This window comes from Canis lupus, chromosome 12 (genome assembly GCF_011100685.1).
Source record: "Canis lupus familiaris isolate Mischka breed German Shepherd chromosome 12, alternate assembly UU_Cfam_GSD_1.0, whole genome shotgun sequence".
Classification (NCBI taxonomy): domain Eukaryota; kingdom Metazoa; phylum Chordata; class Mammalia; order Carnivora; family Canidae; genus Canis; species Canis lupus.
The window spans coordinates 55,688,562-55,711,606 of NC_049233.1; the positions used below are offsets into that span (position 1 = coordinate 55,688,562).

General features: G+C 38.7%; 1 protein-coding gene across 10 annotated transcripts in view; it reads left to right on the forward strand.

Moving 5' to 3' along the window:
* Window positions 1-23,045, forward strand: part of KLHL32 (kelch like family member 32) — a 230,991-nt gene that overhangs the window by 76,912 nt on the left and 131,034 nt on the right. Inside the window, exon 1 of one of the 10 annotated variants that reach the window (XM_038554772.1) lies at window positions 14,010-14,161. The exons of the other annotated variants lie outside the window; for them this stretch is intronic. The gene's annotated coding sequence lies outside the window, so the exon portion shown is untranslated. Of the gene's footprint in view, window positions 1-14,009; window positions 14,162-23,045 lie in introns of those variants that run through there. 10 annotated transcript variants of the gene reach the window in all.

A 23,045-nucleotide genomic window follows, 5' to 3' on the forward strand; every position in this document is an offset into this window, starting at 1 on the left:
TGCCAGAGTCCAGATCTCAGCGTAGGTCCACAAATCTGCAAACCTGCTAAATTTTCCATGACACTAAGCTGTGTGGACCTTAGAGAACTTTTTGTTTAAGATTGCCTGAGCATTATGCTAGGCAGAATAATGGCCCCAGTAGCATCCACATCCTAATCCCAGGAACCTGTGAACATTCCTTCACATGGAACAGGGACTCTGTAGATGTGTACCTGCAGGACCCCAAGGTGGGAAGTTATCCTGGGTTATACAGATAGGCCCCATGTAATTGTGAGGGTTCCTAAAAATGGAAGAACAAGTCAGAAGAGTCAGAGGAGATGTGACAATGGAAGCAGAGATTGAAGTGACATAATTGCTGGCTTTGAAGGCAGGGACTATGAGGCAAGGGGTGCCATAGCCTGTAGAAGCTGGAATACAGAAGGAGACAGATTCTTCTGGAGCTTCCACAAGGAACAAAGCCTGCTGAAACCTTGATTTTAGCCCAGGAAAGTCCATTCCAGACTTCTGACTTCCAGACTATAAGATAATAGATTTGTGTTGTTTTAAGCCACTAAGTTTGTGGTAATTTATCACAGCAACAATAGGAGACTAATATAAGAATATTTCTTTTTAAAGGTTTTATTTATTTATTCACGAGAGAGAGAAAGAGAGAGAGACATAGAAAGAGAGAGGCAGAGACACAGGCAGAGGGAGAAGCAGGCTCCATGCAGGGAGTCCAGTGTGGGACTCGATCCTTGGACTCCAGGATCATGACCAAGCCAAAGGCAGATGCTCAACCACAGATCCACCCAAGGATCCCCTAATATAAGAATCTTACTTGTAGCTAGCTAAAGTGAACTTTTTCTTGATTTTTTTTTCCTTTTTTTTCAGATGTGGTTTTGCTTACCATCATTTCTGTCACCCGGGCCTCCTAGGTGCTGTGTGATCCTGTTGGGGAAATAACCCCTGTTTGTAGTTCTCAGATTTGAAGAACAATTAAACTACATTGTAGAAACCATCGTGTAAGAAGTAATTGGGTTCCTTTATCTCAAGCAAAATGGCAGAAGAGTCAGATGGATTTGGCATATTAGTGTAGAAAACATAATTATTGTTACAGTTATGCCTTATAAATAATAAGAGATCGCTGTGTCCTCAAGTGGTGTGTGGCTGGTGAGTTTTGTAACTTTTAATGGTGGAAATCCCATGATGTGTGATATCTTGAGAAAAGGGTACTTATCCCCCTGGCCTTTAAATAAGTGAAAGGTAATAAAGTGCTCTTGAAATAAACTTTACATTTTCTTTCTTTCTTTCTTTCTTTTTTTTAAAGATTTTATTTATTTATTCATGAGAGACAGAGACAGAGAGGTCTAGAGACACAGGCAGAGGGAGAAGCAGGCTCCATGCAGGGAGCCCAATGTGGGACTCAATCCCGGGTCTCCAGGATCAGGCCCTGGGCTGAAGGCGACGCTAAACCACTGAGCCACCCGGGCTGCCCAAACTTTACATTTTCTTGTGGGGAGTAACATTCATGGTACTTTCTGAGGAAAAGATTTGTGATGTTGTACCTTATAGTAAAGCAGATTTTAAAAGCCAGGGTATCGCTGCAGTGTGGTATGAGGAAAACACACCTGAGCTAGTGTTAGGGGATTTGTTGTTGAAATCTCTCAATTGTTAACCTGCCACATTATCATAGTAAAATTACTTCAGTTTTTTTACTGAGTTTCTTTGTTTGTAAAATGGAAATTAATACTGTCTGCTCTACTATATTATTAAAAGAATGTACTATGAAATATAAATAGCAGTGATAAGAAAAGAATAAAAATAGTTATTCTTATGCTCTATAGAATTTTTCTTTTTTAAAGATTTTATTTATTTATTCATGAGAGACCCAGAGAGAGAGAGGCAGAGACACAGGCAGGAGAAGTGGGCTCCCTGCTGGGAGCCTGATGCAGGACTTGATCCTGGATCCCAGGATCAGGACCTGAACCAAAGGCAGATGCTCAACCACTGAGCGACCCAGGCATCCCATATTTTTGTCTTCGATAAGTAAGTTCCTGATGTGTGCATGTGCAGACATACATATGCATATCAGGTCTAATATTGAGAGACCCAGAAAGGCCTTTTGAGTCTGTGGAAGGATAAAGTAATATTTAGTAAACAGTTTTTTTTTTTAAGATTTTATTTATTTAGTTGTGAGAGACTCAGAGAGAGAAGCAGAGACACAGGCAGAGGGAGAAGCAGCCTCCATGCAGGGAGCCCGATGTGGGACTCGATCCCCAGACTCCAGGATCATGCCCTGGGCTGAAGGCAGGTGCTAAACTGCTGAGCCACCCAGGGATCCCCAGCAAACAATTTTTATTGAATTATTCAGGGGTGCTGGAGTGGCTCAGTTGGTTAAGCATCTGGCTCTTTGTTTCTGCTCAGGTCATGACCTCATGGGTCGTAGGATTGAGCCCTGCAGTGGGCTCCACGCTCAGTGCAGAGTCTGTTTGTCCATCTCTGTCTGTTCCTCCAGCACCCCCACCCCCATGCTGGTGTGTGCGCGTTCTCTCATGCTAAAATAAATAAATAAAATATTAAAAAAAAAAAAGTTATTCAATCTTTGGATTTGCATTCCACAAATACCTTCAATCAGAATTTATATTAATTTTTTAGTGTGTCCAGAGCTGAAATGTTTATCACCCACTGAGGCAAAGGAAGAACATTGAAAACTATGAGAATCAAACCAACATTGCAACTTGCTGTGGATTACTGAATTAGATGACTTCCCCTTTTGTCATGGACAATATTTGTCAGAATGGGTAGAGTTAGTTAATAAGTTTGTCATAAAGCTTAAAAGTCTGAAAGATTAACATTAAGTGCAGTGATCTCTCCTGTAGGGTTTATATACCTGTGAAAGTACAGATGAGCTCTGGGGATGTGAGGGAACATTTACAGCCTGTAAATATTTTTTTTTAAGATTTATTTATTTATTTATTCATGAGAGCCACAGAGAGAGAGGCAGAGACACAGGCAGAGGGAGAAGCAGGCTTCATGCAGGGAGCCCAACATGGGACTCGATCCCCAACCCTGGGGATCACACCCTGGGCTAAAGGCAGATGCTCAGCTGCTGAGCCACCCAGGTGTCCCCTACCTGTCAGTTTTATTTCTGTCAGTTTATTTATGTCAGTTTTATTTCTGCTTTGGGGTTCGTTTTATCATGCATATGACAGATTGGTATACATTCTATCTATATAATTTATAAATACATAAATATAGGGCTACTACTCCAGATATGTAAATGCTGTTTGCATAATCAAATAAGAAGTTTGGAGAGTGGTACCATAGTAAACCAGAACATGGGATGTAATATGGAACATTCTAGGTTTTTCATGTACTAATTAGCATTGTAGTGAGAAATCTGTTTTGGGTTGCCGGGAAACCAAAAACCAAAGTTTAGAAAGAAAGTGATTGAGCATGGCAATTATATTAAAGCATTATTCCACAGCAGAGGAAAGAAACCTGCATTGTGCGTTCCATTTGTAAGCATCATCAGGGCAGAGGTTTTTTGTTTTTCTTACTCCTAAATCTGCAACATTCCTAACAGGCGTAGCATAGCGGGTATTCAGTGGATAGTGTGTGAGTAAACATAGGAATTTGCTGGTATTGTGTACTAGGAAGCAACGTGGCATCTTGCTTAGAGTTGCAGAGAAGCCACGGTCATGTATTACAAAAGAGCCTACAGTGGAGCTGTTACACAAAAGTGTCACTCATTTTTCTCTCTGTGGCCTGGATGACTCTCAGTGGTAATTGGCTCTTCCAGTACCCAGTGCTCTTTGTGACTTGGTGCATGGATCTTTCTGGTTTCCTCTGTACCACCATTCCTTCTCACTTTTTATCTTTTTCACTGATATTTCCCTTAAAAGTCTCTCTCTAAACAATAAATGTATACTTTTGGCTTTCTATTGAGTAGACTTTGAAGCACATGCCTATAATTCATAAGGTAGAAGAATGGAACATTTTTAATTTTTTGCAGCCAAATCCAATGATATTAAATTAACATTTAATAAACGTGCTTTTGAATATTGTATTTAGATAGGAAAAATGTCTTTTCATTTTTACTCTACGGACTATCTTAATGTAGATGAAGCAGTCTTTATACCCAATTCCCATAAAAATACTCAGATTCATTTTTTTCATCTTGGTACTTTTAATGTAGCTAAATTTAAATATTAAAACTCTTCATTGTGGCTGGGGAATAGTTACTTAAAATTTAGTTAAGAGAAAGAAATATATCCTTTTTAGATCATTGTTTAGATTATTGTGTGCATATTAAACAGTAAGTATAAAACATTAACCTATAATAAAGCATGAATTATTGATATAGTAAAGCATAGAAATATGATTAATTATGTATAATGCTAAAGTTACTCTGTTCAAATTTAATCTGTCACTTTTTTTTAAAGAGATTTTATTTATTTGAGAGTAAGAGTGAAAGTGAGCTTGGCCAGGGGAGGAGAGAAGCAGACTCCCCGCTGAGCAGGGAGCCCAACACAGGGTTCAATCCCAGGACCCTGGGATCATGACCTGAGCTGAAGGCAGACACTTAACCAACTGAGCCACCCAAGCATCCTGAAATTTAATCTCTTTTGGGATTCAAAAACCATTTAATGTTTTCATTGCCTTAGGGTATCCAATACATTTTCAATTCTCATTTATGTTGCCATGGAAAAAAAGCAATAAACATACTTTCTAGTGTTGCAATACTAGATTAATAGGAGTTGGCTTTTTTATGGGGAAATCATGTATGTTGTAAGTGGTCTATCAAAAAGGATTTAAAATGAAATTAAAGGGCCATAAAAACATAGCAAAATAAAACGTAGAGGCTGATAGGTGTAATTCGCAAGAAGTAAATAAAATGATAAGCCCTGTCTGTTAGAGGATAAAACAATAGGGAAGTGGGTGGTGAATAATGTTTATTCATTGAAGTGCTCATATATCAGTGTATGGAACTATAAGGCAAGAAGAAATTAATTAGAAATTTTCACCTAGGGGGTGCCCAGGTAGCTCAGTTGGTTAAGTGTCTGACTCTTTATTGTGGCTCAGGTCATGATCTCAGGGTCATGAGTTTGAGGCCTGTGTCTGGCTCCACACTGGTCATGGAGGCTGCTCAAGACTCTCTCTCACCCTCTCTTTCAGCCCCTCCCTGCTCTCTCTTTCTCTCACTCTAAAAAAAAAAAAGGAAAGAAAGGAAGGAAGGAAGGAAGGAAGGAAGGAAGGAAGGAAGGAAGGAAGGAAGGAAGGAAGGAAGAAGAAAGAAAGAAAGAAAGAAAGAAAGAAAGAAAGAAAGAAAGAAAGAAAGAAAGAAAGAAAGAAAGAGAAAGATTTGCATCTAAAATTAGAAATGACTTCATGGGCACTCCTCAGGTTTGAAGGAAAAGAATTTATTGATTAGTCTGGCAAATTTTGATTGAGTGCCTACAGCAAGCCAGGTGATCTACATTTTGTCATTAAATCTATGCAACAGTTCTCTGAGACAGGTACCTTCATTTTGTGCTTGTGCTAATGGAAACTGAGACCTAGGGAGGTAAGGTAACCTGGCCAAGGTCACATAGCTAATAAGGGATGCAGCCTTAAGGCCAAAGTTCTCCACCCCTTGCTCATCTACCTCCTACTCTGCTGAATGCTCAGTGTCAGAGTGAGTTAGAATGGCTTCTGGTTCTTGAAGAGGATATAACTATAATTGGGGGAACAAATTTAACATTTCAGTTTACAGATGTTAGTTTCAAGAAAAGAGAATCCTGGGTATGTCCTCATGGATTATCCTATGCAATGTGTTTAGGATTTAGGGGATTAATAAGCAGAGTCAAGCTGATTGTGTCTAAAAGATTTTACTTGAGCTCAGAGACAGATGGCAGAGCTAATTCCAGCTGAAGGTTTCTGATTCCCAAGGTTCTTATCCAAGGCTTAGGCCAATAGACGGAATGCCCTCATCATTAGGTGAGTAGCTGGTCTGCTTATTTACAGGTAAAGGTTTGCTGGCAGCGTTCCATTCTGGAGGGGGCTGCTGATGGAACCTATTATTCCACACATAAGACAGAAGGCTAGGATTCATGCAAGGATTAGGTGGGAGAGAGCATAGCTTAGAGAAATGAATTGTGTCATGCAAAGGGGCCAGATTTTTCTAATGTAGAAGTAGTGATAGACAAACCAAATAATTCAGGAAGGCATAGAAACAGGAATGTGGCTGAGAGAGCCAGCTGATCCTCAGTTATTTATCCTTCCCTTCTGGAGTTCTTGCTTGGAAGTGTCTACTCAGCTAGGGACTTCGTTTCCCAATACTGCTTGTATCTTAGTTGGGTCATGTGACTAGTTCTTGTCGAGAGAGTGTGAATACATGAAGTGGTTATGAGCAGATGTTGCTGCTCCTCAGTCTTTTTCCTCATCTATAAGCCAAACAGAAACTCCTAGAACAGAGTCCTAAGATGAGAGGAGCCTGGACTCTAAATAACATGTGGATGGTTGCTCAATGAGGGATACACACACTGGACTGTTATGAGTAAAGCCATGGGAATTTGGGCTTTACCTGTTATGTAACTATCTAAGATTATAATGTCACATTCCCTTAATTAATATAGAATCATCAACAGACTCAACAAATGTATGACACTATGATAGTCTGGAAATGGTTATTAAGGCAATCAGAAAGAGATTTTATAGTAAGTGTAATTCATATTAAATGAAGAGAACTTTTCCATTGCCACATATGTCCAAGGGAAAAAAGAAAAAAAATAGTATGAAAAATATCACAACATAAGATGGCAGGAATTAGACCAAATAATTTAGTAATCACAATATGTGTAAACTGTTCGATGTCATCCATTGAAAGGCCATCCATCCAAACAAACTCAGATTTATTTAAAATAGGAATCTAAGTATATTTTCTTTATAAGAAACATCCCCCCCAAAAAAAAGAAACATCCCAGAAAAATATGTTAGACACTAACAAAGTATGTGTAATGATATTAATATGACACAAACTAGAATTCACAATGAACAGAATTAGAAGGAAGGAAAAGTGGTATTCTGTGCTGATCAAAGTATCAAATCTATCAAGAAGGCAATAGTGATGGACCTATATCCACTTACTATAAAGATTCAAAATATGTTAGGAAATAATATCTCTATGTTAGGATCATAGAGAGAAGCCAAGAAATCCTCAGTCCTAGAGATTTTTAATACTCTTCTCTCTGAAACCGTCAGATCATGTATATTAAAAATAATAATAAAAATTTAAATAGAGAATCTGGACCACACATATTTTCCATGCACATGAAACAGTTATAGAAACTATAGTTAAATAAATCATTCTGACCACAGAGTGAGTAGGCCATGAGGAACTCACTGAAACCAGGAATCAGTTAATAGTCTTACCTCTCATACACTTGAAATTTTTTTTTTTAAAAGCACTCTTCTGAATTCATGAGTTAAGGGAAAATGAATGTCCAAATGACAAAATATTTAAATACCAATTAATGCATTGCTCTTCATATGGAATTGAAGAAGGACAGTTGTAGCCTTTTTGCAGTTTGTGTTCCTTGAGAAGAAGACAGTTTAGTTTGAAGATCTCTTGGAATCAGCACCCACCAATGGAGATGAAAAAAGCAGGATTTAGGAGGAGAAGTTCTTCTTTGATGTAAACCCAACAATAGTCTCAGCTGACTTTGCAGGCAATTCTGGAGCTGAAATGCCTGTTCATGTGGGGCCGAGGTGGCCAGGACTTTATATTCTTGTACCGACCTATCAGTCACTAGATGGTGGCTACCCAGGGAAAGGTCATGACCTTGGACAAGGCACTCAATGACTGAGGCCATCCTCAGCTCTCCCAGCAGCCAGAACTATAGATTCTTTTTTAAAGAGGGATCTGGGCAATTCATCACAGTGTCCTCTCCAAGGCTTGATGCATCCATTTAAAAATAGGAAAGATGCAGAATAATGAACTATGCTTTCAACTCCAAACATAAGAATTATAAAACAAATGCTAATAAAACAGCTGGAAGGATAAAAGCAGGTATTCATGAAATAGAAAAAAAATTAACAAATATTTTAAAACTATTTTTGAAAAATATGAATTACTTAGATAAACTTTGGCCAAATGTATTCAAAAATTATAAAGAAAGGAAGAGGCAATATATAAGAAATGAAAGGTTTCTTGATATAAAAAATGAAAAGTGGTATTTAGAGGTGTAGAAAGGAAAAGTGATTATTAGAAGAATAGAAACTTTGTTTTTTACAGTTTTATTTATTTATTCATGAGAGACACAGAGAGAGAGAGACACAGGCAGAGGGAGAACCAGGCTCCATGCAGGGAGCCCGATGTGGGACTCCATCCTCTGGGACTCTAGGACCACACCCTGAGTCAAAGGCAGGCGCTAAACCGCTGAGCCACCCAGGCGTCCCTAGAAGAATAGAAACTTTATACCAATACAGTTCAGCACCTTGATGAATGAGTTTCTACAAAAATATTAATTACCAAAATTGAACCAAAGGATAAGAAAATATAAGGAACTGGGGTAGTCATCAAAAAGTAGCCACATACCTCCTCAGAAAGGCCCAGATCTTTTACTTGCTTATACTGCCAACTCTACTTAACAATTACTTCCCATATTATAGAAACTTTTTCTAAAGTCTAGAAGAAAATGGAAAGCCACCCGTCACTTATAAAGCTAGCGTAATTCAATTGCCAAAATTCAAGGGCAGCAAAAGAAACAAGATCCGTATCTCACTTATGAGCATAGATACAAAAATTGTAAATAAAATAAAACCAAATCCAATAATCAACTTTCAGTCCTTTGTTTTTCCAACTCATCATCAGCTTAATTACTTCCTGTTTTTTGAAACATCCTTTTTTTTTTTTTTTTTTTTTTTTAAGATTTTATTTATTCATGAGAGACATAGAGAGGCAGAGAGATAGGCCGAGGGAGAAACAGTCTCCCTCTGGGGAGCCTGATGCAGGACTCCATCCCAGGACCCTGGGATCATCATGACTTGAGCCAAAGGCAGGTGTGCAACCACTGAACCACCCAGATGCCCCTGAAACACATTCTTCACTTGGCTTTTGGGTTTTCCAGGATTATCTCCACTTACTAGTTGCTACTTCTCAATATTCTTTTCTGGTTTTACCTCATATCCTTAACTTTTTAAAATGAGAGGCCTGGATTCAGTTTTTGTACTTCTGTCTGTACCAGCTTTTGTGATAATCTCATACTGTCTCATGGCTTTACCTGGCTACGCACATATATGTGTAATACCCAAAATGATGTATTAGGACACCCCATAGAAACAGAACCAGTGGGACACTAGGATTTTATTTGTAGGGAGAGAGTTTTATTATAAGGAATTGACTTATGCGGGATCCCTGGGTGGCGCAGCGGTTTGGCGCCTGCCTGTGGCCCAGGGCACGATCCTGGAGAACCGGGATCGAATCCCACGTCGGGCTCCCTACATGGAGCCTGCTTCTCCCTCTGCCTGTGTCTCTGCCTCTCTCTCTCTCTCTCTCTCTCTCTCTGGGACTATCATGAATAAATAAATAAAATCTTTAAAAAAAAAAAATGGAATTGACTTATGCAACTGTAGAAGCTAAGAGGTCCCAAGATTTATGCAGTCAGCAGCTGGAGACAGGGGAACCAAGGGAATAGTTTCAGTCTAAAACTGCAGGCCTGAGACCCAGGAAGAGCCAGTGTTTCAGTTTGTGGCTAAAAGCATGAAAAAGTCAATATTCTAGCTTGAGGACAGCCAGGCAAAGAGAATCCTCTCCTTTTGAGCCTTTTAATTCTATCCAAGCCATTAACTAATCATAGGAGGTCCACCCATATTGGAAAGAACAATCTGCTTTACTCAGTCTGTCTATTCAGATGTTAAATCACATGCAGAGACACCTTCACAGATACACACAGGGTAATATTTGACCAAATATTGGGGAACCTCGTGGTCTAGTCAAATTGGCAAAATTAATCATCACAGATGATGACTCCTAAATTTGTATCTCCAAACTGGGCCTTCTCCTAAAATGCAGAATGGGTGTATCCAATGACCCGTACATCATTGATGAACATCATGGATGTTTAAGAGGTTATCTCAGGGGTGCCTGGGAGCGGCTCAGTCACTTGAGGGGACTCAGTCGACTAAACCTCTGACTCTTGACTTCAGCTCAGATCATGATCTCAGGGTTCTGGGATTGAGTCCTACATCAAGCCCCACATCAGGCTCTGTCCTCAGTGGGGAGTCTGCTTAAAGATTTCTCTCCCTCTCCTGCCTCTCCCCAGCTCACTCTCACCCTATCTAAAATAAATTAATAAATCTTTTTTTTTAAAGAGGTATCACAAACCTAATGTGTCCAAACCAAACTCCCATTTTCCTCCCATAGACCTGCTCATTGCACAATGTTCTCCATTTCAGTTAGTGGCAACTCTGTAGTTGATGCAGACCCCAAACCACCCAGTAATTCCTGACACCTTTCTTTTGCATCCAGATTGGCAGCAAGTCCCACGGCTCTACTTTCAAAAAATATTCAGACTCCAGCCACTTCTCCTACTACCACCTAGTGGAAGCCTATCATCTTTTGCCTGGGGTTTTGCAATACCCTCTTACTTTATCATCCTACTTCAATCCTTGAACTCTTGGACTCTATTTCAATACTGCAGCCCCAGTGATCTTAATGAAAATGTGAGTCAGATTATATCACTTCTGCTCAGCCCCCTTGATGACTTCTACTTTCACTCAGAGTAAAAGCCAGTGTTACTTGTTTACCTGATTCTATCCAATCAGGCCTCCCTCATATGACTTTTGCCCTGCCTGCCTCCACTCCAATCACACTGGCCTCCTTGGTATTCCTCAGACATTCCTGTCAAGCTCTCACCTCAGGGCCTTTGCACAGGTATTTCATTTGCCTGCATTACTCTCCTGGGTAACTATATGACTGACTCCTTTGCCTTTTTCAGGTTTTGTGTAAGTACCACTTTGTTGGAAAGTAAGACTTTAGCTTTTATCTATGCTAACTTAATTTTTAAAGAAGACTGTATTAATGGATTACTTATATTGATAAAAAAATAATAAAGACAAAAAGCCACCATTTCATTTTTTTTAAAACTGTGAGGAATTGTAAGCCCAGTTAGTCACAGCTCTTTCCCCTCTGAGGTTTCATTGTTGTTGTTTTCAAATATTTTATTCATTTATTCATGAGACATACAGAGAGAGAGGCAGAGACATGGGCAAAGGGAGAAGCAGGCTCCCTCTGGGAGCCTGATGCAGAACTTGATCCCTGGACCAAGGGATCACGACCTGAGCCAAAGGCAGACACTCAAGCAGTGAGCCACCCAGGTGCTCCCCTCCCCCAAAGGTTTTGGATCATATTTATTCAGTAGTGATAAGGATGCCTGGGTTCATAGAGTTGTAAACACAAAACTTATACGTGCTTCAACTTACACAAGTAAAAATGATCTTTATTAAACTGTCATCTTTTGTCTTTATCCATACAGATCTCTCTGTAAATTGCTGGTGTGGGGATGGGGAGCAGAAGGATGCTTGGAGATACTGGGGCACTAAACTCTGGTTTCTTCCCATGCATAAGAATATGGCATTACTGATGCTGATATTGGATTAAAAGCCAAGAGAGTGGGACACCTGAGTGGTTCAGCGGTTGAGCATCTTCCTTTGGCTCAGGGCATGATCCCAGAGTATGGGGATTGAGTTCCACATCAGGCTCCCCACAGGGAGCCTGCTTCTCCCTCTGCCCATGTCTCTGCCTCTCTCTGTGTGTCTCATGAATAAATAAATAAAATCTTAAAAAAAAAAAAAACTGAGAGAGTGATGATTATATCAGCTCCCTAACGTAGAACTTCTTAGGTTCTTAGTGGATGTGTCCTACTGAAAAGGGGATTTAGTGCTGAGTCCAAGAGACTTGTGACCTAGCAGACATTTTGCTGTTTTCCAGGAACCAGCTGGCCTAGTCTTACATAAAACATATCACCTAAAGCCACTAGGTAATTAGGAGCCAGGGAAAACTGGACACCTGACTGCTCATAAGTTTTGAGTCCTTGTCTAATTAGTTAGGGACTTAATGTGGTAGCATGTGATCTCATCCTCTCAACTTGTAACTAAAAATACCAGAATCTGGTTCAGAAGAGGGACCTAAAATGCTACAATAGACTTTTCTTTAGGCAGTGGTGACTTTTAAAATAACCTACAAACAGATGTAGTTCCAAGCAGCTGTTGAAATGAGAAAAATCACCCACCGTTGAAAATGTGCTCAACTTCTCACCTAAGTCCTAACTGTTGTCCATGAGGAGATGTTGGCATTCTGCAACTTGTATCTGATGATTAGTCATTTAGTTAATATCCACCAAGAAGAGGCCTCGTGAAATAGCTTTTAAATTTAGCCAGAAAAAAATAGCACCATTAATGATGGCCTTGACATTCAGCAAAGCCAAATTAAGCACTCCATCTGACATTTTATAGACAGTCTATTACATGGCCTCACACTTGGTGGACATTCGATAAGCATTAGTTAATTGCCTGGTTGACAAGGAACAGCTATACATATGCCTGGTATAGAAACTGCAGTAGTGGAATAACTAGGAGGCTGATTTTCAAAGTCCTGTGGGATAGGGCCTTGTGAGCCCCAAAAGGTGTGTGGATTTTTATTTTTTTGCTTTTTTAGAGAATTAAAATGGTTTCATAATTTCCTTTTAAAACTGAACACATTCATTAAAAAATCAAATTCCCTTTGCCAGTTCAATGTGAAGTACTAGCTAATAGTGGTGTGGTCAAATGTTATTTCCTTTTTAAATAGAAAGCTGAGAGCCTTTGAAGAATCATTGTCACATTCCCTTTTAAAATTGTTCACATCAGTGCCAGAGAAGTCATTAACATTTCAGATAGGATGACTGTTATTTTCATTATTGTGCCGGTAGTACAGTGTTTTCATTATAGTGAATGAATGGTGAACTCTGGGCTGCATTTTACTCCTTCATTTAAACTGATTCACTTCTCCTGAATATAAATATGATGAAGCTAGGAAAATATTTGCAACATAAAATAATAGCTAACTTTTTAAAAATCATTTATTTTATGCTGCCATTGTGCTAAGCTCTTTATGTGTATTTGTTTCAAGTGTGTGTTGAAAGAGTTTCACTTTTTCTGCCGCATTTTTTGTGCTTTTTAAAATTGTAACTTTCATTGCTGTTTTATTTAAAATCACAATTTCACTCATGCTTATTTAATCACAGTGATACAGTCAACCTTAGCTTCATCTGAAAGAACAAGAACGCATGTTTGAAGGATAATAAAGCTGATGAAAGTTTTAAACCTTTAGAAATTGAATATTGAGCCAAGACAGATGGTCTCTAAAAGAGGGGCAAAACAGCTGATCATGTGAATCGGATGAATTGATGTAAAGAATTGCTGGGATCTATAGCTATGCCCTGATTCTGCTTATCATTTTTATAAAAAAACTGATTGAAAATGAATTGTCCACACTGGGATGATCCAGCTGCTTGTTCAATCAATTGCTTTTAATTAGCCCATCTGATGTTGATTGGATTTGGGGCCTGCATGCCTGGATTCCTGAAAGATTGAATTACCAGCATTCTTCTCATTTAGAGGCGTTTGACTCCAAAGTGATAAGAGAGATTTCCATATCAAATCATTTATATCACTTAAAAAATTATACATATGCACATATAAATTTTCATAGGATTAAGAGAAGTTCTTTAGTTACTTTTTGATAAGTATTAGCACTCTTTTTTTTTTTTTTTTTTTTTTTTTTAGTATTAGCACTCTTGAGGACTATTCCTAAACTATTATTTTTTGTCATTCTGTAAGATAAGGAGACTTTGCTTGTAGCCTGCATGGATGGAGTATCAAATGTGTTTGCAGAAGGAGTGAACTTGAACATATGTGACAACCCAAACACTTTGTATTAAACTGGCTTGTTCTGCCTTGGATCAGGAAGGTTCCAGTGAACTGGTTGCTTAGCAACTAATGGAGTTAGAAGAAGCAGTGTGTTAGCTAGGGCTCTTGCCCTCATCTGTGTACAGCCAAATAATGGGAGAGTGGCTTCAGCATGGATTGCCTGACTCACAACTGTCAAACCAACCTGATGAAAAAAATGAAAGATTGGAGAGAGATTCCACAGCTGGGCTAGGTACCTGTATCTATAGTTGTACGCACCTTATCACACCTTATTTAATGGTAGCACACTGAAGAGAAAGATATTAAGAGAGAACATTACAAATAAAAGAAGAACTGCTGAAATTTTGGATTCGAATTTTAATAGTGGTCATTAACTTACTCTAAGTTTTTAAAGAGAAGCATAGTAAATGATAATTAACGCAACTCCACATTATTATCTTCAACATTCTTCCAAAAGTCCTCTGTAGAAAAGAGGTAACAGATTTTATGTGATGAAGTAATGAATTCTAAGACACAGTGTGTTTTGGTGCTTGTACATATGCATACTTTATGGCGCAGGACTAGTGCTTCTGCTCCTTTTCCCTTTTTATACCCACAATAGACATAATAACAAGATCCCAAGCACTCTCAGTTGAGTCTAGATATGGCCTCCCAGCCCTCACCAAGGCTCCAGGCAGCCACTACCGATACCAGATTGGGCAGGCAAGGTGACAGTACCCTGTCATTCTTTATGACAAATGGAGACTCCTTAAAAGCTTCTGGTTTTTGAATTCCTGGAAATGGGTCTGAGTTTTTTTTTTTTTTTTAAGACTTTATTTATTCATTCATGAGAGACACAGAGAGAAGCAGAGACCTATGCAGAGGGAGAAGCAGGCTCCCTGCAGGGAGCCTGATGTGGGACTCGATTTCAGGACCCCAGGATCACAACCCAGGACCAAAGGCAGATGCTCAACCATTGAGCCACCTAGGTGCCACGAGTATGAGGGGTTTGTGTCCATAGCAGCTCCATGATAGCCACATGAAATTCCTCTTTAAAAAAATATGCTAAGAAGGAGATGACCCAGAGAAAGTCAACCAGAGTAATTGGGGAAAGGAAGGTGGCATGATAGGTTTACCTGAAGGCTGTTACCACTGCTTACCATCCAAGAACATATGACAATTTACTCTTCCAGAGGCCTTATTCTTGAAACCATGAGTCTGAACTTTTATTTCCCAGGGAGTAACCTCTCCTCCCATCCACCAAGATGTGGCAACCGGTCCAGCCTTGCTGGGATTTGGACTTGGGTCTTCTGCCCAGATTATATGATTTCTAGCCTTGGCCTCTAGTGCTAACATTTTATGTATCAGATAATTCGGATTAGGGGCTCTTTCTAAGAGGAGAGACTTGAGCAGTGACCACATATCAGAAAGGCTGTTAAGCAGCAGAATGAATTTACTGAAATTCTACTAGGACCAAGGGGAGAAAGTTATCAGGGGGGCAATTATAATTCAGTATTCTGGAAGTATTACTAATACTTTGTATTCTTGTTTAAAATATTGGATGTCTCATCTCTTTGAATATTCAGGTATGCAAGGAGTGCCACAAGGGGTGGAGGACTGACCATAGTTGTGCCTCTCAACTTGTAATATGCATGTGGGTCACCTAGAACTTTTGTTAAAATGTGCCTTCCATCCAGTAAGTATGCAGTGGGCCTGAGATTCTCATCTCTGAGTAGTGAGGGGCCAGTGATCTCTATAGTACCTTCTAGTTTCAGTATTCCATTTACATAAGAGAAGCTAGAATTTTAGCTGTGATGTTTAAAACACACCCAGCGTGGCTTTGATAAACACTATAAGAGCCTCTTCTGTGTTGTACAGAATCTTCCCTGAAGGCTTATCATATTGTAATCGACACAGAATCCCTCACTTGGCCTCTGCAGTTGCTCCCCCTCTTATTTTTTCTCTTCAGGCTTTCCTGATACTACTGTCCTCTGAAACTTGCCTTCTACATAACTAACTTCCCCTGATTCGTGCGGACTGTGTATCACATCTGCTCGGTCACTTCTCGTCGTGGGCTCCAAATTCTGTTAGGACAGCTGTCAAAGTGCAGGAAATTCAAGTTTGGTTTTAGGCAGTGCATCCTTAGTAGCTTTTGAAAGGCACGATTGTGTCCTATGAGGACAGAACACATGGTCTCTATGTGAAAAGATTGATTCAGTAATGGTTATCAAATATATTCAATAAGGAAGAGAAAGTGTCATCCCTAAATATCTGAAAGAATAGACTTTTTTACATGGTGGGTAGTAAAGTATTGAAATCCCATACCCAAGGAATATAGCCATAGACTGAAAGGTGACAGAAACACCAGAGGAATGAGCAAAAGCCAAGAAAGAGATTCAAGAGGGTAACCCAAGGATAAAGCCAGGTGTGTGGATTCCATCTTCTGTTTTCCAGAGTATGTAACAATGGATAAGGATAAATACAACTCATGTATAGCCTGACTTCATGGTGGGCAACAGTTTCTGGCCTTCCCATCTACTGTATCTTTAGCTAAATAAAAAACAACTTGATTTGTGTCCTTTTTCTGTTCATTCCCCAAAAGACCCAAGTAGCTGAAATCTGACCACATCCTGGAGGAGGAGAATTCTAAGGAGAAATAGGATAAACCATAATCATGCTGGTTTTGAAGGGCTCATTATCACTATGTAGTTAATTTAAGAAGTAACTGTGCCAAGAGCAAAGCTGTGAAATACAGCTAGATTCTTTGAATAAACAAGTTACATATTTGAAGATGTTGGGGAAAACCAATATGTTTCACAGTTTTTAGCATATAAGGTGAACTTTTCTTTATATGGTTAAGATGAGGGAAAACTGGTAGTTGAGAAATAATTTTTGCTGCTTAATTATATGTATAGTAATGTAATTGCTGTTTTCGTTTGTCTTGATATTTTATTCTCTGAGATTTTACTGTACTGTTGGAGGAAGAATTAAAACAGCTACAAATGTATTGGGGGGAAAACCCTCCAACCAAACATCCCCACTCTTTCAGGCCATTAAGCTCTCCAGATTGGATTGTTTTTACATTTGCGAGATAAAGAAGGTAAATAGTCCAGTTCAACTGTGGTCAGGACCCTTCTGTCTTTAATGCCAGGGAAATGGGGAATTGTGGTTAATTAAACAGTCTCATTAACTGAGATTTGCCACCCATTCTATATGTGAGGTATAGCCAAAATGCAATAAAAGATAATCACCATTAATACTAAATTGAGCAAAATGTAATCTTTGTTGACTCAGAAGGTAGCTCAGATCTCTGTAATGCCACATGGCCGCTGTAAACATTACTAATAAATAATACTGCACATATAAAAGATGGAGGGGATCAGGCTAGATCTGCTGCTATCATTACAAGTTGCTCTTTTTCATAACTTCCTTAGGCATGTTAGTTTGAATTTATTTAACTCTCATAAAAGATAAGGGTTGATGTACCCCACACATGCAGTTATTTCATTCATTAGAACACCTAGATTTCTGATAAAAGGGAGTTCACTGTACATCTTGCCCATGTCCAGTGCAACTCCAAAGTTACATGTAGTTTACCAGGTGAAAAGATCATTATTTACCAGCTTATAAGTGCTTTAAAAAAAAGTCTATTGGTCTTCTCATCTTTGAAGATGTAGAATTTCCATTGGTCAGTTTTGTGGCATAATGTACCGACCTGAACTGGGTTGTAGTTTATCTTGTGACTGCATGACAACTAACATGACCCAAAGAAACTTAATTCATGTACTGTGATTTTAAGACTCAATTTGTGTCATTTCTGTGTGAAATACAGGAGGAAGTGACACACTGTAAATCAACAATTCTCTCTGTGGTTGTGGTTTAAGTGGATTGTGTTCCTACAAACTGGATTTTCAATTAGAAAGATTTGTGGGGCAGCAGCACATTATCAACCAAGAGTGAGCTGTGACAACTGTAAATCTCAGCCTGGCAAAGACTCTCCCAAAGACAAAAACAGCGTGAACCAAGGAAGAATCTGCACACTGCTTCCATATTTCTAAGCAGAACCTTATCCAATGCTTTGGCAGAATGTTGTGGCTTGATAGAGGGCATTGCCATATGTTCCTACTTTTTTCTAAATGTCTAGCTTTGCACTAATTTTTACTTAGCTTCTTTCTGTTTAACTGTAGCTACTTACCTAAAACACCTATATGCAAAAATATGCATATGCAAAAATTCTCTTCCTATGTCAGATTCATTATTTTTGCTCAGAACACTGTGGAACAGCTGGGTGTCATCTGAAGCTACATCATCATCTGAATTTTTGAAGAGCATGTTGGTTCATCATTCATTCATTCATCTGTATTTATTGCATGCATGCAGTGCTAGGGTCCAGAGGCTTCACAGTGAGGAGGAAGATATGGTGCCCACTTTCATGGAGTTTACCTTTTCAGGACATTCAGTGCTAAAAGATAGCACTGATAGTGATAGGTCCTATCACTTCTTTTGCCACCAAAGGACATTTTGTCCTTCACTGTGGGCTCCAGAAACTCTCTTGACATTGTTTCACAGGCTCTCTTGACATTTCACAAGCTTCACAAGCTGATAAATGACTGGGTTCTTCCTTACTTTGGTGGTATCCAGTGAGACTTCTTCTAATTGAGGTGTCTTGTAAGTTTATTAAACCCAAAACATAGACCTTGATTTAATAGTTCCTTTTTTTCTTCTAATTAACTGATATTGTAACTTTTAAAAATTATGTTTAAAATTTATGACATTAAGTTCCTAGGACTATATGATATGATATCAGAATGGAAGTTGTGTGTTTATGGAAATGGTGGTGATGGTTTTTATGATGTGGTCAGTCCTTAAAGTAGGGTATAGGAGTATGTGGTTAAAGTGAAGTCCTGTAGCCAGACAGGGATTTTGAGTGGGTCAGTCATTAGAAAAGTATTTCCTAAAGGAACAGATGGGCAGAGGGCAGAGGAGGGGCTGTTTCCTTGCTCTTGTTCCAGATGGGATCAAAGAGACACAGCTTGGATTAGAACAATAGCTTCTATTTATTAAGCATCTACTATGTGCCAGGTACTATGCCCGACATTAAGCATAATCATATCTAAACTTCAAGACAACTCTATGAGATTTGTATTGTCTCTGTATTACAGATAAAGGGCCTGAGGTTCAGAGAAATTAGCCAAGGCAAATTGCCACATGACTATAGGTTATGAACCCAGGATTTGAATCAGATGTGTCTTTCTGCACAGTCCTGAACATTAAAACTAAAAGTTTTCAAAAGACACTTGTTAGAAATACACAGGTGACACATATTTGTTGTAGTGATCCAAATGATACTATGTAAGTAAAGTAAAATTCATAGTCTTTTCCTTCCCTCAATAGTCATACCTTATGGGGCACCTTGGTGGCTCACTAGTTGAGCACCTGCCTTGAGCTCAGGTCCTGATCCTGGGGTCTTGGGGTGAGTCCTGTATCAGGCCCTCTGCAGAAAGCCTGCTTCTCCCTTTGCTTATGTCTCTGCATCTCTCTGTGTGTCTTTCATGAACAAATAAAATCTTAAAAAATAATAGTCATACCCTCGAACATAACCACAGTGATAAATTTGGTGTTCCTTTATTGTGTGTACAAACATGTACAATGATATATGTACATTATTTAAGGGGTTGTATTCTCATTCCGACTCTACCAAGCCAGGCTTCAAGTTCAGTAGCTCACTGGTTGAGGATGCCTGTTCTATGCCACCTTTGCTATGATTGCTTTTGAAAGACCCCAAAGAAAGTAGATTCAGAAAACTCCCTTGGTGGCCTTTTCTTTTATTTAACCTTTGTTGTCAGGAACTTTTTGCATTTCATTAACCCAAAAAATTCTTCTGCAGTTTGAGTCCTTTCTGTCAACAGTGGAGTTGATGGAGAGCAGCTGGTCACCATTTCAAGTGCAATTACAACTTGGAAGATCTGAAAAAAGAAGTTAGTGTTGGGAAAATAAAACATTGAAATACCTGTATACTAAAAAACACATTGGAAACAACTGAAATTTTTTCCAGTTTTTTGTTTTTTTTTTTTTAGAGTGGCTGTAAGAAGTCTAGAAGCAAATTCAGAATTACACAAATAGAAAGTCTTTTTTTTTTATTGTGACCTGTGCTTTTTAGTTTTGAAATTTTATTGATTTATTGATTTATGTTTTTAAGTAGGCTCCATGCCCAATGTGGGACTTGAACTCATGATCCTGAGATCAAGAGTTGCATTCTCTGTGTGAGCCAGACACCCCTGGTTTTGATTTTAGATCTTTTACAAAACGCATAAGCAGAATCCATTTGCATTAAAATCAATTTTCTGAGAGCCCTTTTTAAACTATTGCTACCCTTGATTAAAAAAAAAAAAAAACAAAATAAAAAAACCCAGAGATAGTATTCCCAATGTATCACTGCTTTTAACCAAAGAATACATGAAAACTTAATTGTATTTCATCATTATTCCAGTATGTAAGTTTCATTAAGACTTTACCATATACAGGCACTATAAAAAATACTTCATACATGTACTGTCATCTACATTTCAAACACGTTCATGAAGTGTGTACAATTTTTGGCCCCATTGTTTAGATAAGAAAACAGAGTCAGAGAGAGGTTACATGTTTGTCCCAGTAACTTGCCAGTGTGTGTAATCAAACCCAGAATAGTTTGATTACACATTTGCCTTTAATCACTGTGGTTCACCAAACCAAGGGTTATGTGATTTCAGATCCATTTTTCTTAACCAATCATATAGTACCTTAAATCCCAGTGGCAACACCATTAAGCCATATCAGTTCACTACCTATCCACATTGCCAAATATACCATATTGACCATTCAGCTTCTAAAGAAATGTCAGGTTTCATTTATTCATGATAAAGTAAATTCCTGAAAGTAAAATATTCTAAATGTTTGCTATTTAACATAGCAAATATAATTGAGTACGTTACCCGTTACATAATGCCTAATGTCTTTAGGATATTTTGAGTGTTTTTTTTTTCAAATTTTAAGCATTTAAAATGCCTTTAGAAGATTTCTCAAATCAAAAGAGAGCAATGATTTTCTATTTCTAACAATTAAAATTTTTAACTATAAGCTAACAGAGAATTCTGTTCATTATGAAAATTCAGAGCTAATGGAGAGAAATGAGGATCTCTGGAAAGAATAATGGGCCACCAATTAATACTGCCAGTCAGGGGTGCCTGGGTGGCTCAGTCGGTGAGTGTCTGACTCTTGGTTTCTGCCCAGATTGTGATCTCAGGGTCATGAGATTGAGTCCCGCCTTGGGCTCTATGCCGGGCATGGGCCTGCTAGGAATTCTCTCTCTCTCTCTCTCTGTCTGTCTCTCCTTCTCTGCCTCTCCCCTCTCAAAAATAAAAACCAAACAAAAAAAACACCATTCAATATATATTAAATTAAAATATATAGAGCTATGAGGATCAAAAACAAATTTATCACCATAAAAATTCTAAGACGTGAATATTATTAATACTTTAGTCAAACAAAAACATCACTTTTCTAAACTTAAAAAATTTAGTGTATACTAAAATATTTTCATACATAAGAGTAAGATCCCCCCCTTACTTTTTTGTTTTATCTCTATGAAGTTAGCTAAGCTGCAGAATTTGAAGGGATAGTTTCCTTAAGACTTTTATCACTTCTGACATCTATTGCAAGTTTGAGGGATTCCTAAAATTATTCTCATATTCAATAATTCACTAGGAAGTCTCCCAGAACTCGCTGAAATGTTTTATATTTACTGACTTTTTGCAGGGAAAGGATACAAATTGAGTGTATCCTACAAATTGGGGAATTAGACAAGGAAAGACACATTGAACAGAATCCAGAAGTGGACCACATACAGAGCTGCTGACCATCCTCCCCCTTTGGAGTCATAGTATATCTCCTCCTGGCCATGCTAAGTGATAAAATGCCCAGAGGACTGCCAACCAGGGACACTCACCCAACCTTTTGGTGTTCAGAGTTTATTTGAGGCTCAGTTATAGATTGCCCATGTGTTTGACCTTTTGTACCCCGCCTCTCCTACAGGTCAGGCTAATACCTTTCATTCTCAGTTTCTGGAGGCCAGAACTGATATACTATGGTGCAAACCCCCATAATAAATCATGTTGTTAGACTGTCATTGGCCAGGCCAGACAAACAAGAACACTCCTGTCTGGCAGGATATTCCAAGGGCCTGGAGATTTCCAAGGCCTGGAGTGGCCTTTCAGAAGCCCAGGGAAAAGTCCAGAGCTCCCTTTGGGTAAGGTTAATTCTCCACTATATAAATGTATACTTCTCTAAATTATGTATTTCATTATTGGTAACCCAAAATGGAATATTCTCTTTATACCTGTTAAGTCAACCTTTTTAAAAGTATACAAATTACTGTGGGTTTCCTTGTTTGTTTTTGGACATGGGATATGCAGATATATTTTTTAAAATTGTCAAGTTTTCATTTTTTTTAATTTTCAAATTTTCATTTGACATACTGATCATCCAGTAGAACTGATTTTCAGTAAGTTGGCCATTTGGAGAACTGGTTTGGAGCAAATTGATTTTCACTAAATAACTTAGTGATTCTCAAACTTAAGTGAGCATCGGAGTCATGTGGATGGCCTGTTATAACACACATTGTTGGCCCCCACTGTGAGTTTTCTGATTCAGTAGGTCTGAGCTGGGGCCCCAGAAATCTGTACTCTAAAGTTCCCAGGTGACGCTGATATTGCTGGTCCAGGGTCCACATTTTGAGAGCCACTGGAATAGAGTGTATGATACATGGCAGATGAGAGGAATGAGCTGTGCCATTGAGATGAGGCAGAAAAAAAAGGCAAAGAGTCAGCAAACGAAAGTTCTACTTTCCATGTCCTGTTGGCAGGAGTGTTTGAAGTTCTCCAGATTTCATGATAGTTGTGAGACCCCAGATCCAGAGAATGAGTTCAGTGAGTGAGCCTAAACGTAGTTACCTCAGAGAACAGTCGTGGGGTTAAATAGAACTCTGTGTGTGAGGTGTACGGTGCCATTTGTGTGTTATTGTAGCTGTTTAGACAGCAAAGTGATTTGCAGTGGCTTGTTTTGAATACCAAAATCAGTCTTTAATTTATACAATGTTT